Below are 18,378 nucleotides of genomic sequence, written 5' to 3'. Positions count from 1 at the left end.
CTATCAAAGCCCTTTTGGTACACTTTTGGTTGAACTCTGAAAATGGCATGTATAGGACTACCCTTTTGTAGTGGGTCATGGACCCTTTGGATTTGTATAATTTTGGATAGCCATGCGAAAATGGCTTATGTATGTTTGAGCATAATGTTATAATCATTTGGTATGGATATGGTTATTGAGAGGTGTGGATATGCTTAACAAGGATTGGCCATGGGAATGGTTAATCACTATCATAATTTGTGCTATTTATGCTAAAAGGGCTAGTTGAATCATGGAAACTATGAAATAGGTAAAGTCTACCTTAAAGGCAGATGCTGACAGCAGCAGTGATGTAGATTTGGAAAATCACTAAAAATAGTAGGAATAGAATTAAATAATGAATAAATTATTTAAACGAACCTTGATGAATCCACTTTCATATGGAAGAAACGAAACGGTCATATGAGTGGTATGTTAAGAGATAATTAGGTTTTCGTGAGACAGGGCCAGAACGGTTTCTGGATTCCCTGTTCCGATTTTGTAAATTCATTATAAATTAACCAGAAATAATTAGGAGTCATGCCATATATTTATAGATTCCTCTTTGAGTCTATGTTCTATAGAAACAAACGGCATCAGCATTGAAGCCCTGTACAGGGAGATATCCAAATCGTAATGCATGAAGGTCAGTGTAGTCGCACCCTGTAACAGGGGAGACTTTAACTAATAAACTGTACTAATTGGCCCGACCAAAAATTCTAGAAAAAAATATGTAGATGGACATATGAGTCTAGTTTCAGGGAAAAATTACAAAACTGATTTTTGAGTTCTAGAACTCAAGATATGATTTTTAAGGTGACAGTGACACAGTTAGCCAACTGCCTGGAAATTTTTAAATTGGACTGCAAAGAAGTGATTTAAGTCTGCAAACCCCTCGTGTCCGACTCCGGCGACGGACTCGGGTACGGGGTGTTACATTACAACGATCTTAAAAACAAAAAAATTACGAAAATTGGACTCAATATACATACCATAAAATAGTCGAATGAGCAAGAAAGGTTGAAGCTTTTCTTTTCACTTGAACCATGATAGAAATGGTGAAGATGGATGAGAATGAAGATAACTTTCTCTTTCCATCCACCTTTTGGTTTTTATTTATTTATTTATTTATTTTCTTTTCTTTTTATCATAATAATTCAAATTAAATTAAGTAATTCAACATGGTAAACCATCCATTATTAATAAAAAATGGTATTTTTACCATTTTGGTTTTCAAACAACTTAAAAGTATATATAAATTAAACTTTTACAATTTAGTCCTCATACCTTAATTAATTATCAATTCAATTAAATTTTTAGATTAAAATTTAATATAACATAAAGATAGACTCATAAATATTATTTAATAATAGTTGAATCAACCATTGAAATATGAAGTTTTAAAACCACCATTTTCGACACCACGAAAAACGGGCTGTTATATTTTACCTTGTTTGTTTCCTTATTAGGGGCATACTAAGACATACATTTTGATCACAATTTCATATCTTATGACTCATAGTTAACCATATTATAAACATATATTCTTTTAACTTGTTAATCCTTTAACATATTCCACTTGAAATTTATAGTTATAGGCACATTTTATTATCAATATTTTGATTAAAATTGTAACAGCCCGTTTTTGAGTTAAATCGAAACAGTGGTTTCGGGACCACAAATTCAAAGTAAAAATATTTATTTTATTATTTTATTAAATTTTAAAGCATGATATAATTATTGTGTGAAAGCTTCGTAAAGAAATTTTACTGTTTGAATGGTTAATTCGGTAAAAAGGACTAAATTGCGTAAAGCGTAAAACTTGAATTCTATTAGTTAAAGGTATTAAATAGCTATGGATCATTAAATTAGAGGTCCTTATGTTGTAATTAGACCATAGTTAATGTGAGTGGACATATTTGGACACATTGTTAAGTGATTTTAATGTTTTAATTAAAGGTTAAAATAGTAAATTAATAAATTAACTTCAGTAAAATATAGAAAACAAAATAGTCATCTTCTTTCATGCATTCATCCGCCAAAATTGAAGGAAGAAGAAGCCATTTTTAGGGTTCCTTGGTTTGGCTACTTCATTGTTAAATTGGTGAGTGATTTTTATCCAGTTTTTAATTATTTCTATATTTTTAAGATTGTTGCTTCGTATTCTAGCTAGCTCGTACCCTAGATTTTAAAATTGTTAAAGATTTAACTTGTTTCCATTGTTGAGTTTTGGATTAATTTGATGATTGATGATAGATTTGGAAGGTGTAATGTTAGATTAATAGTTTTTGTAAAGTGATTTTTGACAAAAAATGTCAAAAATGGGTTAAATTGAGAAATGTGAAATGTAGTGGTTAAAAGTGTCAATAAATGAAAATTATGGGCTGCTAGGAGCATTATGGTAATTTGGCCGAGCATGGGTTTTGTTGAATTATGTGAATTTTGTGTTTTGTGAGAAAAGGACTAAATTGTTAAAAGTGTGAAAGTTTAGGGGCTAATGTGCAAACATACCTAAATGTATGTTTTGCACCAAATTGAATGAATAGATGATTAAATAACTTAATTTTGAATATATTTAGATCAAGAAAGCGAAATATGGACTTGAATCGGAGAAAAGATAAAGTTAACGACTAATCGACTCGATTCACTGTTTAAGCATCCGAGGTAAGTTCGTATGTATTAAGCATTGTAATAATTATGCTTTAATGTTTGGTATTACATAAATTGTATATACGGGACTACAAATATGTTCGATGACAAATCGGTTATTTGTGTCACTTAGTGTGCGATACGACAGAGCTTCGGCTATATATGGCACTTAGTGTGCGATTCGACATAGCTTCGGCTATATGTGGCACTTAGTGTGTGATTTGAGGTATCTTCAGCTATGTACGACACTTAGTGTGTGACATATCGAGTATGGCACTTAGTGTACGAAAGTATTGAACGACATTCCGTGAATGTATGAACTTGTTATGGATTGGTACAGGTATGTACATGTATGTTATGAGCTTAAACTCGAAGAAGTTACAAAGTTTGTATATAAGCTTATGAATAAGCAGTTGAAAGGTTTGTTAGTAATCACAAAGTACATGGTAATATGTTTAGATTGATGAATGTTGTATTTGTGATTAGTTAAGTTTATATAATACAAGCTTACTAAGCTATGAAGCATACTTTGTGTTATTTTTCTGTGTTTTATAGTAAATCAAGGCTAGCTGGGATTTGGGAGTCTTCGGGAACATCATCACACTATCAAACATCAAAGTTGGTACTTTTGGATTATACATTTTTGGAATATGGCATGTATAGGCTAGGTGTGGTATTTTGGTTGTGATTATAGCCATGAGATTTGGCTTGTAAATTGTATATGTTTTGGTTTGTATATATAGCAATGAGTGATGGCTTCTCTTGGTATGTTTGGTATGAATGTGGTTATGGTTTTATAGTTTCTCAAATGGTTAATTGAATTGTGGAGTATAAAATGCTTGAGAAATGCCTCGATGAGGTATGATTTTAGATGTTGTGTGGTTATATGTAAGGAAGTTATGTGAGTGTGAATTATGGTAAATGGACTATATAGATTGATATTGTTTTGGCATGTATTTGGCTAAGTAAATGGTAGTCATTTGAGATTTGGAATAGATGAAATTATATTGGTATGAATTGTGCATTTGGTTGATGATTTTGGCTGCCTAATTGTATGATGAAATGGTACCATTTTGGTTGTTTAGGTGAGCATGAATAAGGGTGGCAAATTGGCCTTGCAAATGGCCTATTTTTGTCCACACAGGTAGAGACACGGGCGTGTGTCTCAGCCATGTGTGACACACGGTCATGTTACATGGCCATGTGTCCACTGGGGATGAAATTGAATTGTCAGCATGCTCTACATGATCTCACACACGGGTGTGTAACTCACCAATATACCCTACATATGTCAATATACCCTATAGTTTTGGCACGGCCTAGTACACGACCTGGCACACGGGCATGTGTGGCCACTTCGAAGGGCACATGGGCTAAACACACAGGCATGTGGTTGGTCGTGTGACCTCAGTTAGTATGTATGCCCTGTTTCCACGCGGTCTAAGACACAGGCATGTTTGGAACCGTGTGAGGCACACAGCCTGTTCACACGGGCATGTGACCCTTGTATGGTTGAAATTTTTCTAAGTTTCCAAAGTTTTCATATGTTATCAATTTAGTCTGGAACCACTTCTAAAGCATGTTTAAGGCCCCATAGGCCCATATAAGGGACAATGTGATTGTGTTGAATGATTTATGAGAACGAATGCTTTATGTTTGATAAATGTATGCTATATGTTGTGAATTGATTGGTAATACCTTGTAACCCTACTCCGGCTACGGATACAGGTTAGGGGTGTTACAAAAATAGATCATAATATTGTTGTTTTCCTTTAATAATGTGCATTTGAATGTAAATAATCTCATTATGGTTTTAAATTTGTTTCACCCTTATAAAATCTAGTAAAACAGTGGCTCGAATACTCGAGATCCATCTTATACAATCAAAAGCACATAAGTGCTAGGTACCATTGCACATCCCTCCAACACAATCAGACTGCACATCAGTGCATCCATCCCATACAACTAGATAGTTATAACATCCTATACTCGACCCAATCATCGGGTTCGGGTACCAAGTGTCACAATTAACCCGATTTGCTTAGCAACAATTCTGACTAGATTTATTTATAACTTAAAAAATGTCAGATTAAATTCATATTTATCACATAAATTTTCTCTAATTTCATTAATTATCAGCAGGTGTCTTACATAACTACAATTAAACTTTCTATAGTTACTAAGGTTCTTACATTTAACTTTACATATTGAGCATGTACATGCTTACTGATAAACAGTAATCTATACATATTTTTACCCCATGCTTGGCATATTTATGAATGATCTTTCCTTGTTTTTACTGAATTTGATGCTCCTAATCCTTTAATTTCATGTTTTATACTCAGGAGAGCTTAGGATAGCAAAAAGAGCGAGAAACGGGCCAAAAACAGACAAATTGGGTTTAAAACAGTGTTTCACACGGCCTAGGCACTTCCACACGAGCAATCCACACGACCGTGTGAGGCGCATGGGCACACCACACGCTCGTGTGTCATGGCCATTTCGGCATTAATCCAAGTCAGAATTGCACACGGTTTGAAGTATTTGCACATAGGTGTGGCACACGACCGTCTCCCTATCAAGCCCAAGTCTAATTCTACTCGGAAAAGGGAACTTTTGAGGGTTCTGAAGCATTTTAAAGCCTATAAAAACACCCTAGAGGAGGATTAAGAGGGAGACATAGAGTTGGAGGTAGAAAATACTCGCGACTAGCCATTGGAATCACCTCGGAGCCAGGATCTACATCAAGACTGAAGATTTCCTTCCAATTTCCTATAAGTTCTTGGTTTTTTTTTTATGTTTTGTTGTTTTCCAAACTTTGAGATGTTTTCAATTATTATTATGAACTAAACTCCCTAAATACCTAAGGGAGATGAACCCTATGACGAATCTTATTATGCTTTGATTTATATGATAAATACTTGTTCTTATTCTTAATTATGAGTTTTAATTATTGCTTTAATATTTCAGGATATTAATCCAAGTTTTTGATGTGCTTATTCAGTGGAATAAAAGTCCCTGTTTAAAAGTAGATCATTCATAATTAAGTGGAGTTGAATGCAATCCTAGAGATAGGACGACATAAATCTGTCGGATTAGAGTCAAATCTAATAAGGGAATCCATAGATCGAGTTAATACGACAATAGAGGTTTTAAATAGAAAGAGATTTCAATTAATCAACCTAGGGTAAGTTGTTCTTAGTCTCGAGAGAGATATTAACATAAATTAGGGATTTCTACGAAATAAGTCAAGTGAATAAATCGTCTAAGTCAAAGGTAATAAGTGAAGTCTAGGCGGATTCTTTCTTGGGTATTGTCTTCTCAATTGGTTTTCCTAGAGTATTTTCCAACTTTCACCTCTATCATGATCTTAAATAAATTAGAAAATTAGTTTAGTTTAGTTTAAAGACACCATTAAATTCTTAGGCTAGATAATAAAAAGAGAGTAACTACTAGTACTTTTAGTCCTCGTGGATACGATATTCTGGTCTCACCATAACTATGCTATTATTCGATAGGTGCGCTTGCCTTAAGTCGAATTATTAGTTAGTTTCATGACCATCACTTACATATGTATAACGACTTGGAAATTGTAAACTTAAATAAAACTTAACTTATTTCAACCGCGAGGTGTAGCCTTTAAAGGTGCCACTCTATATGCATGGTACAACTATGACGCCATTCGCGTGGACTTGACAGTGCCTGAAAAAGCCTTAGTGAGAATCCTTGAGTAATCACTTGACCTGACATTCGAGGTAAATTACACGTAAGTTCGAAAGAAATTATTGAGAATCTATACAGTAATGTTTACAAATGTCTTGAATTTCAATAAATAAATGACTAATACACATAATTAAACTCCTTGTATATCATAAGAGGTTCTGCGGTTTGGATAACGTAGACGACGCCCATGCATTCTTCTTAAATGAATAGTTGGCAGACAAATCATGCTGATTTAGTTGGAATTTTACTCTAACTGACGACCCCTTTCTAAGACTTGAACTTGTTTAGTTTTATTTTAGACTTCAATTTTACCTTTCCTGGTTTGACTCATCAATTATAACCATATATGTGGATATACGGATCGACGACTACTATTGGTGGATTAGCAAATATCTTTCTGCAATTGCGGATTCTTACCCTAATCCCTTCATTCTATTTTTAACTTAATATAGACTTACCGTGTTACCCTGGTAACTATCTTCTAATGACTTAGCATGTGCATAAACTGTTATTTTATGGAATTACTGGATTACAAAGTATCCATTGCTTCGAATTCAAATTTGATTTATGAAGCTGGTTTATCTCATTTTTCCACTTTATCTAATTTATCCACTGCGTCGAATTCAAATTTGATCGCCTTCCATACTTCACAAGCAGCAGCTAGTTCAGGACTCCATTTGCTAGCCTCGCGGATAATTTCATTACCCTCGCGGGCAAGGTCACGTCCCTCATTACGAGCTTGTACACATGCTTCTAAAGCTACTCGATTAGCTACGGCACCCGGTGCATTTCCCCAAGGGTGTCCTAAAGTTCCTCCACCGAATTGTAGTACGGAATCATCTCCAAAGATCTCGGTCAAAGCAGGCATATGCCAAACGTGAATCAGGCTCGACTAGAAGGAATCGGTGGAGAAATTTTGTGTTCTATATGGTAATCTGTCCGGTATACGAATTGTATCCGAAACTCTCCATTTGTGCAAAAAAAAAAGAAAAAAGCACGGGTTGTCTAATAGAACTCCTCCTGCCCTACGGTAGTTGATACGTCAAGGAAGTTTTACCTGGAATAAAAGAACAAAAAAATGGATTCATGAAGGTTTAATTTAATTAGTAAATCACTCCCACTCTAGATTCCTTTAGATAATGAAGATCTGATTTTAAAGCCCCCAGACGGCGTATTTTTTTGAAACGAGGCCCTCGGTAACGTGACATAAGGACTCCTTATTAATTTGAATTTTATTGAAATTTCATAAACCGAAATTAAAACTGAACTAAATGAAGCGAAATCGACTGAAGGATTGTACTACAAATATTAATGAGATGAATTGGATCAATATCCATACTTTACTTTTTTGTTTTTTTGTATTGTATATAATGTATACAAAAAATAGAAATAAATATATATATAATAATAATATATAAATATAAAAATAATATTAATATATAAATATAAAAATATAAAATATTTAGAATATATATAATAAATAGATATAATATATAAATAAATTGAATATAATATTAAATAGATAAATAAATTAACCAAAAGAGTTTCCTTTTTTTTCTTGATTTATTCTGCAAAGATCTAACTCCTCAAATTGATCCCTGACTATTGCATGGGAACAAGTTCATCTTCGAAGTATTTTTCCTTTTCAATATTTTTCTATTGGAGCTTCCTCATTCCTTTTATCGAGCATAATGACGCGAATCGGGCTTTAATGAGTTCTAATATGCAACGCCAAGCAGTTCCGCTTTCTCGTTCGAGAAGTGCATTGTTGGAACTGGGTTGGAACGCCAAGTGGCTCTAGATTCAGGAGTTCCCGCTATAGCCGATCACGAGGGAAAGATCATTTCCACCGATACTGACAAGATTATTTTATCGGGCAATGGAGATGCTCTAGGCATTCCATTAGTTATGTATCAACGTTCCAACAAAAATACTTGTATGCATCAAACTGCCCGGGTTCGGCGGGGTAAATGCATTAAAAAGGGTCAAATTTTAGCGGACGGTGCCGCTACGGTTGGTGGCGAACTCGCTTTGGGCAAAAACGTACTAGTAGCTTATATGCCATGGGAAGGTTACAATTTTGAGGATGCGGTACTCATTAGCGAGCGTCTAGTATATGAAGATATTTATACTTCTTTTCACATACGAAAATATGAAATTCAGACTCATGTGACAAGCCAAGGTCCTGAAAGAATCACTAACGAAATACCGCACCTAGAAGCCCATTTACTCCGCAATTTAGACAAAAATGGAATTGTGATGCTGGGATCTTGGGTGGAGACAGGCGATATTTTAGTAGGTAAATTAACGCCTCAGGTGGCGAAAGAATCATCGTATGCTCCAGAAGATAGATTATTACGGGCCATACTTGGGATTCAGGTATCCACTTCAAAGGAAACCTGTCTAAAATTACCTATAGGTGGGAGGGGTCGAGTCATCGATGTGAGATGGGTCCAGAAAAAAGGGGGTTCTAGTTATAATCCGGAAACGATTCGTGTCTATTTCACAGAAACGCGAAATCAAAGTAGGCGATAAAGTAGCCGGAAGGCATGGAAATAAAGGGATCATTTCAAAAATTTTACCTAGACAGGATATGCCTTATTTGCAAGACGGAAAACCTGTTGATATGGTCTTCAACCCATTAGGAGTACCTTCACGAATGAATGTAGGACAGCTATTTGAATGCTCGTTTGGGTTAGCAGGGAGTCTACTAGATAGACATTATCGAATAGCACCATTTGATGAGAGATATGAACAAGAGGCTTCGAGAAAACTAGTGTTTTCCGAATTATATCAAGCCAGTAAGCAAACAGCGAATCCATGGGTATTTGAACCCGAATATCCAGGAAAAAGCCGAATATTTGATGGAAGAACGGGAGGCCCCTTTGAGCAACCTGTTATAATAGGAAAACCTTATATCTTGAAATTAATTCATCAAGTTGATGATAAAATACATGGGCGTTCCAGTGGACATTATGCACTTGTTACACAACAACCACTTAGAGGAAGGTCCAAGCAAGGAGGACAACGGGTAGGAGAAATGGAGGTTTGGGCTCTAGAGGGATTTGGTGTTGCTCATATTTTACAAGAAATGCTTACTTATAAATCTGATCATATTAGAGCTCGCCAAGAAGTACTTGGGACTACGATCATTGGAGGAACAATACCTAAACCCGAAGATGCTCCAGAATCTTTTCGATTGCTCGTCCGAGAATTACGATCTTTGGCTCTGGAACTGAATCATTTCCTTGTATCTGAGAAGAACTTTTGCATAATCATCTCATTTTATCATAGCCATTGCTGGTTTACTCATCAAAATCTAGCAAGCTCTTAATGGCGAATACTTATTTACAAAAACTTTGAAGGAAATACCTATTCCTTTCAAATATGACGCGTTTAAGATGTTTCTACCAAATCCTCTTACCTTCGAGTTTTGGTAGATCCTCTTATTAGCACGTTTGCCAACATTCTCAGATGCGACATGATCATCATGTCAAACTGCTCCCCGCGCAAGTCATATGGTGACTTCCCTTTTTATGACCAGATAGGCTTCCCTATTCAATATCATGGCAGACTCCAATTCTTTCATGAAGTGTACTTGTTCACCACTAGATTATGTCATGGCTAATCATGAACTTTTTATTCCTAAAAATTAGTAAACCCTATTGAAATGCCACCTTATAGGACCTGTATACCATTTACATGGTGTCGCCCTGAAAGACTAGTAGATAAGCATTCCATGATGCCGTCAAACTCTCTTCAATCCCCTTTCAATTCGCCCATGCCTCCATTACGCCAAAGTTTTCTATCTTCTTCTAGCCTGTCAATGTAAATCCCTCCGTACTTCGCAATTTATAAATATACTTTTTACACATAACAATTCACTTATTACTATAACATGTAGTACACCATATATCAATATGTCAATACACAACCACATCTTGCATTCAGAGAACATACTCATAATCATCCATATATTTCCATAGCATTATCCATGCATACCTTACTCATTCATTGTAATCATATACAACCATGGAAATTAGACAACTCATAACAAACATATGAGCAGAACATTCCAACTCAATAGTAAGTAAACACCCAAAATAGAGTACAGAAATTCACCTGTTGTTCTTCATCCTCACCAGCTTAGCTTTTCTAAATGTCAGAGTCTCTTTTTTCCTTGTAGTTAAGTATAACAATCAAATATACTAGTTAAACCAAAGGTGTTCAAATCTTAAAACCCAAAATCCATTATTATATAAAAGCTTTTTAGAAATCCTTACTTCTATTTTCCTCAAATTCACGAGTACAAAGAGATTTAGGAGCTTACCATCTTACTGGATTCTCTACTTCCTAAACTTCGAATCTCACATTCACTGCCCTGTGCAGAGCTTTCCTTAACTTCTTCTTTTTCTGAGCAACCAAAGAAGATGTTGTAAAAGAAAAGAAAATAAAAAACAAAAATGAGGAGAATTTTACCTTCCTAAAAATACTCATCACCCATATATATAACCATTTTTTAAGCATAACCCAAGGCCCTAAATGACCATTCATTGATAATCATTTTGCCTTCCACTAAGGAATCAGTTGGTTCCATCTTAACTGAACCAGAATTGAAACTCAACAAATTGTAAATTAACCAAAAAAATTCCCGAGTTTTTCAGTAGAGCCCATCAAATTACTATTTTATTCAATGAAAATTGGGTGTGACAATAGCACTAAAGTGCTAAGCCCAAAGACATTAGAATTTGTAGGTGAATATAAGGCCTAAATGCCAACAGTAGGTTCATATAATATGTGCAAAGCTTGAGGGAACAAAAATTTAGATGTAAAACTCTCGATATAGAACTCCAGGTGCACATCTGTCCCATTGGCATGATAATCGTATCTTAACTATTTCAATAAGTTTACTAGGGCACTCAAAGTCACAAATAGAATAATTTATTTAAGGCCATTGACATATTTAACTTCTTAAACAGAACATAAATCAGAGTTATAAGATTCAAAGATTGTTTAAACCATTCTTGTCTAGACACACTGTGAAGTGTTCCTCACATTTATCGGACATGTTGCAGACACCTTAAATGAGAATCGACGAGCAACTAAAGAAGGGATAAAAAAGGCACAATATCAGGACAAGGAGGTCAATGATGTCAGGATGATGAGACAAACTCCCAAATTAAGGCGGTGGGGACATCGTGATTAGCATGCATGGGACGTCACCACGGCACAATGTATTCTTCTTGTAAGAAATCGTGTTTTAGAATCCAAACAGGACTTCTCCCAGTTGGAATTTGATTACTTCGGTGTTATTTTAGTATGATTAGACCTCTAATATTAGCCTATTTAAAGGTCCTTTGTAACCCTGATTTAGACATGATAATCAATAAGGGATTTTCTTGAGTGTGACAAGTAGTCACATATGAGTTTTGGTGAGGGTTTCGTGGTAACTATGGAGAGAATTTTGTTCCAGAGTTAGGACTTTGTTTTTGGGGTTTAAGTTTGTATGTTTAGTACATTTAGGTTTATTTTCTACATATTGTACTTTCATTTGTTTACTCATTTAGTGGAAAGTCAAAGCCTCCTTTGCCCACTTGTGGTTTTAATCCTCTTCAGAGGAGTTTTCCACGTAAAAATTTGTGTTTGATCTTCTCTACCTTTTATATTTCATTGTTTATACTGGTCGATCCCTTACAAACATGTATCAAAGCCTAGGTTCAACTTTCACAGGTCGACTCGTTTAGTAACACAATGAATTTAGACATCGAAAAGCTCGAAGGGATCACAAATTTGAGTTTTGGCAGTTCCAGATAACAAATGTAGATGATGTGGTCAAAAAAGAGGGTGACAATTCATTATTCTCCACATATAATTCAGTTGGAGGTAGAGTCGTGTTAGATGTCAAGCATGTGTTTGATTTAGAGAGGAATCTCATCCTCTTTTTTATCTTTAGGACTCGAATGGTTCGTAAAGTGTTTTATGTAAGGTTGGTCACAGAGGCTGACAGTCAAGTGTAGAAAGTTTATGTTTTCTCTCCTGTTCTATTTTTACTTACCCTTGTTGCATTATACAACTTTGATTTAGAGACTTGGAGTTTTTTAGTTTCTAAGTTTGAGCATGGCTTAGACTTGTTAACATTCTACAAATTGAGTTAGGCCCATGACTGGGGCATGGAAAAGGAGGCGTGATAAATACAAGTCAATGTAGAGATTTATGGGGTACGCTTCACATTTATTGGACATGTTGTAAACACCTTAGGCGAAAATCGATGAGCAACTAAATAAGGGCTAAAATAGGCTCGGTGCTAGGACAATGAGGTCCTTGAATTTGGGACAACATGATGAACTCCCAACTTAAGGCAGCAACAATGTCGTGACAAGCATGCATGGGACGTCATGACGACGCAACGTATTCTTCACGTAAGCAGTCGTGTTTTAGACTCCAATTAAGAATTCTTCTCCCAGTTAGACTTTGATTACTTCAAGGTTATTTTAGTATAATTAGACCTTTAATCTTAGCCTATTTTAAGGGCCTTTGTAACCTTGATTTAGACATGCCAATCAACGAGGGCTTTTCTTGAGGGTGACAAGATGTAGTCGCATATAAGTTTTGGTGAGAGTTTTGTGGTAACTATGAAAGGATTTTCTTCCCAAGTTAGGAATTTGTTTTCGGGGTTTAGGTTTGTATGTTTAGTACATTTAGGTTTATTTTCTCCATTTTGTACTTTTGTTTGTTTACTCATTTATTGAAAAACCGAAGCCTCCTTTGCCCATGGTTTTTATCCTCTTCAGAGAAGTTTTCCACATAAAATATTTGTGTTTGATCTTCTCTACCTTTTCTATTTTGTTGTTTATACGGGTCAATCCCCAACACGCACAAATTAGCACACTAAATGCTAGTACATATTCATTTTCTCCAAAGTCGTCTTAGGCCTTAAATTTAAACGAATGTTTTTTTTTTTCAAATTCCAAAAATATACTTATGTTTCCCCATTTTAGACCATATTTAATAATATCAACAACTTACAATTTTGACAATTAAATCACTATATTCTATCTTAAAGCCATATTTGTGAATGTTTCCACATTAATACCATAATTCTCTAATTTTCATACTTTCCAAGTCACTTTAGAGTATTAGGTTCCTAAAACATTTATCAGTTAAATATCTCTACCACAATTTTGCCAACAATTTATTTTAGCATATTTATGTCATGGAATTTAAACACAATTATTATATAGTGATTTTCATATTCATAGTACAAACTCATTAACTTCTGAACATATTAGCATAAAGAAAGAAACATTATCCAAGGCTACTTACCCTTGGATGCATAAATACTCAACATCAAGCTCCGAAATACTTGTTTCTGTCATCATCTTAGCTTGGAAATTCAAAATCCAACATTAATTTCCTAATTTTTCATACATGCAAAAATATATCAAAATTAATATCCCTACTTTCTAAGCTGTTATTCAACGTCCAAATTCAAATTTCTCTCTCTAGGCTAAAGAAACCCTTCGCTAAAAAATGATGATTCAAGGGAAGATACAAGCTTATAAAAGATTTGTCTAAGAGATTTTAACAAAATTTCAATATGTGTGTTGAGATTTTTGAAGGAATTGCAAGAAAAGCTTGGAAAAATGAAAAAAAATGGAAAGAAGCTCCATGGGAGAGCTGCTAGTCAGTAGAAGCATGTAGAAGCTGATAGGGGTTTGTTTTTCATCCTTTCTTTCCCATAAAATTAACACAAATTGGCTGCTAAGCCCACACGCAAAAATTACAAGCTTATATTCACTAATTGAAGCCCAATTCCATATATTATAATCTCATAACTTCCATAGGTTTCCATTGGTGCAAATCAAATCTTGGAATTTAAGATGAGAAAAAGTTCCCCATTGGTAGCAAATACTTATGCATTAAGCAAGGAAAATCCTATTTAAAAAGAAAAAAGATTATGCTTTGGCTCTTGTAAAGAACGGACTAACTGGGTCATCTGCTCAATTAATCATCATCCTTAGATACCGTTATTGTATAAGATAGATCTCTTTGTGAAAGATCTATTATTGGAAATTTTATCCAAACAATATTTCCATCATAAAATATTTGGAAATGGCCAAATTACTTTTGTGATAAAATTATCATTTTGCCACTTTTTGTCTCAAAATGCAATTTATTCTCAATGATAGGCAATTATTGATCCAAAATCTCATAATTCACTTATAATTTTTTTAATATAAATTGGTATATGGTGAAGATTTCATCTTTTCCCTTTCTATGAATAAAATCGGGAAATTTATAATTCAGTTCTTGTATTTTCCAATCTTTCCAACCTAGCTCAAAAATGATTCTTATCATACTTACATATAATTGCCATGCCAAATAATCAATAATAATTTATTTTTCTCATTTTGCTAGAATTGTACTTTAATCCCTAAATTTTTCAAATTTTACAATATGATCCTTTTTTTTCCATATTTTCATTTCTGAAATTCTTTCCTTCAATTACTGTAACACCCCTTACCTGAGACCATCGCCGGAGTCGAGCACGAGGCGTTACTATACTTATCTTACTTGTTTAGGACATAATTTTTTTTACTTTTAAAAATTAATTCGCTCGCATTCATCCAATAAATCCCTAAAAAGGGCATTCGAGGCCCTAAAACGTGCAATTGGAACGGTTCGGGACCAAACCGGGAACATTAAAAATTTTCCGATTACTTACACAAATCAAAACAATTTACTTCACTATTCATAATAAAACTGTCCATTTGTGTAACAGTCACCAAATTAATTATAACTCGAGTTACGAAACTCAAAATTTAAATCTGTAAATTTTTTATAAAACTAGACTCATATATCTTCCTATCATAATTTTTCTAGAATTTTTTATTTGGAAAATTAGTACAGTTTATTCATTAAATGTTCCCCTGTTTCACAGTTTAGTGAACCTGACCTCTCTTCACTAAAAATTGATTATCTCATTATAAAGAATTCAGCTAATGTTTATATTTATTTATAATGAAATTAGACTCACTAAGTTATCCAGACATATAAACTATGACTTATAGTTCTTTTTTTACAATTTCTAGTGATTTTCCAAAGTTGAAATAGGGGATCACGAAGTCACTCTGAACCAGTCTTACAAAAACTTAAATATCTCCGAATATAGACTTCCTTTGCTTGATCTATTTATTTCCTATAAAAATAGACTCAATAAGATTTAATTCTATATCTCATTCACCATTTAATTGCATTTCTATAATTTTTAGTGAATTTTCAAATCCACATCACTGCTGCTGTTTCCTAACTGTTCCATTGCCAACTCTTACTCCTTCATAATTTCTTTGCACCAAACCTCATTTAGGCATACATAATACCAAAACATGTTCTTGTTTAGCTATATCATAAGCTAATCATTACCAAGTATTCAGATTCCATTCTTTAATCATATCATAGGGACATACACACAAAATAGCCAAGTCCCTATACATGTCATAACTTAAAGTAATTCTAGTCACAAAATACCGAGATAACTCGTTGATAGTGTGAGGCGATCTCCGACGTCCTTTCTATTTTTTGAGTTGGCTTTGTGATACTATAAAATAGAGAGAAAAGAAAGGGAGTAAGCATAAAGCTTAGTAAGTTTACATGTAAATAATTAACAACATTATAAATGAATTATCAAGATAACCTGAACCTTTTGAACATGGACTTATCTTACCTTCCCTTTGGTACACATTTTAAATTTTCTGTTGAATCATTTGGAATACTAAGGATACACGGGTACCTTTCCTTTTTAAATTTACCATTTCCATGTCTTGACATGGTCTTACGTGGTATCCTTGCCTTATGAACTCACCATTGCCATGCCTTGGAATGGTCTTACATGGGATCTTTGCCTTATCGTAGTTTATCAATGCCATGTCTTGACATGGTCTTACATGATTTCCTTGCCTTGTAAAACTTACCGATGCCATGCCTTGGCATGGTCTTACTTGGTATCCTTAAACCCTAATGTCATGACATTTGTATCCTACACATTCCTAAGGTTCAATCGGGACTTTTAAGTATCATTTCTCCATCAATTCTTGCTTGAATCATCAAGGAATAAATTTACAAAATAAATATATAGATGCTGAAAAATAACATCATTAATTATCACTAATAAAACATTGCATTTATTTACTGCAAACTTACCTCGATACAAAATACGATCAAATATTTTGATTTAGTCCTCAACCTTTTTCTTTCCTCGGTCTAGCCTCGAATTCTGTTCTTCTTGATCTATAATAGCAAATTTAACTTATTTAATATTCACATTTATCAAAACAGTCCTTAACTCTAACTTTGGAAAAATTATGATTTTGCCCCTAAACTTTTGCATATTTACACTTTTTCCCCAAGGCTCGAAAATGAAACTTTATCCCTAATTCTTATGTTTCATGACATGCTGATCATTTATTTACCTATGGAAACATCAAATTCTCACTCTAACATGTACTTACGACCATTAGGTATTTTTACCGGTTATGTCATTTTACTCGTTTTCGCTTAAAATCGCTTAGCTCAAGTCGTTTAACATAATTTCAAGCTTCATATTCTACCATAAAATATCAAAATAAACACATTTCACCTATGGGTATTTTTCCAGATATGAACCCTGGGTTAAATTATTGCTAGAATAAGCTAAATGAAGTTACCGAGACTTCAAAACGTAAAGAACATTAAAACCAGGGCTTGGAATCACTTACTATGAAGCTTGGAAGCTTGACAAAACCCTAGCTATGGAGAATCCTTGAAATTTCGGCCTAATGAAGATGATGGGCACATTTTTCCATCTCTTTCCCTTTTTTAATCTTTTAATTACGAAATGACTAAAATACCCTTCATTAAAACTTTAGTTATTTTTATTTATGTATGTCCATTTTTTCCATGAAAACCTAATGGTCTAATTACCATTTAAGGACCTCTACTTCAATTATACTCTTCAATTTAATCGTTTAGCATCTAAAACTCATATTTATCAACTTTTGCAATTAAGTCGTAGTAGGTAAATTAAGCATGCTATCTATAAAATTTTCCATCGATACTCTAATACATGCATCTAATCACTCGGTAAATTATAAAAATTAATCAGAATAAACTTTTCTATCTCAGATTCATGGTTTCGCAACCATTGTTTCATTTATGCCCTATTTTGGGATGTTACAATTACCATATCCAAAATCAAATTTATTCTCATAATAATCTCTTTTTTTTTACTTGTTTTCTATTTTTTTTATAAATTCACTTATCTGGTACCGGCGTAACACTATGTGTCAAACCGAAATTTTTGAGATGTTAAATTTTTAGACTTTGCAAAAAAAATATATCAATTGTACAAAAACACAATGTCAAGATAAATCGTTACATCATCACATTTTAAAAAAAAAACATGTTAAGTTATTTAATAGGATTAACTTAAAAAAGAAGTTAACCTTGCTAAAAAATGCATTTAAAAAAATAACCACAAAAAAGTCAAAAATTAATATATATTTTTTGGCATTGCTTGTTCAGAACAACAATATACCAGAAAAGAGAAAAACAATCAGTTTATTCATTTTATTAAAGAGTAAAAATCATATATCAATTCAAGGTTTTCAACCTCATATTTATACAGAGAATGAATTGATGCTTTATCAAGAAGCTAACTCTAACAACTTCTTAACCAACAGATAACTGCTTTGACTATCATTAACTGCCTTCTCTGACTATCCTGAATATTCCTCCATCAATTTCTCTGTTGCAAATCTATGTGCTTAAAAACATGATGATCGTATTTGCTGACCACATTAAGACACAATTTGAACTTACAGAAAAACGGAGCAGACAATGGTTTTGTAAGAACATTAGCCACCTGTTCTTGTGCAGGTATATGACCAATAATTAGCATCCCAATTGCCACCTTCCCTCAAATAAAATAAAGATCTAATTCAACATGTATAA

The 18,378-nt window shown here is 33.8% G+C and overlaps 1 pseudogene; it reads left to right on the top strand.

Moving 5' to 3' along the window:
* The first annotated feature begins 7,994 nt into the window (after nucleotides 1–7,994).
* On the top strand, nucleotides 7,995–9,724 carry LOC121228068 (DNA-directed RNA polymerase subunit beta-like; annotated as a pseudogene).
* The last annotated feature ends 8,654 nt before the right edge of the window (nucleotides 9,725–18,378 follow it).

Source organism: Gossypium hirsutum, chromosome A04 (assembly GCF_007990345.1).
Source record: "Gossypium hirsutum isolate 1008001.06 chromosome A04, Gossypium_hirsutum_v2.1, whole genome shotgun sequence".
In the NCBI taxonomy this organism is placed as follows: Eukaryota; Viridiplantae; Streptophyta; class Magnoliopsida; order Malvales; family Malvaceae; genus Gossypium; species Gossypium hirsutum.
The sequence above is the reverse complement of the archived record's forward strand: the minus strand, read 5'-3'. Positions and strand labels throughout refer to the sequence as shown.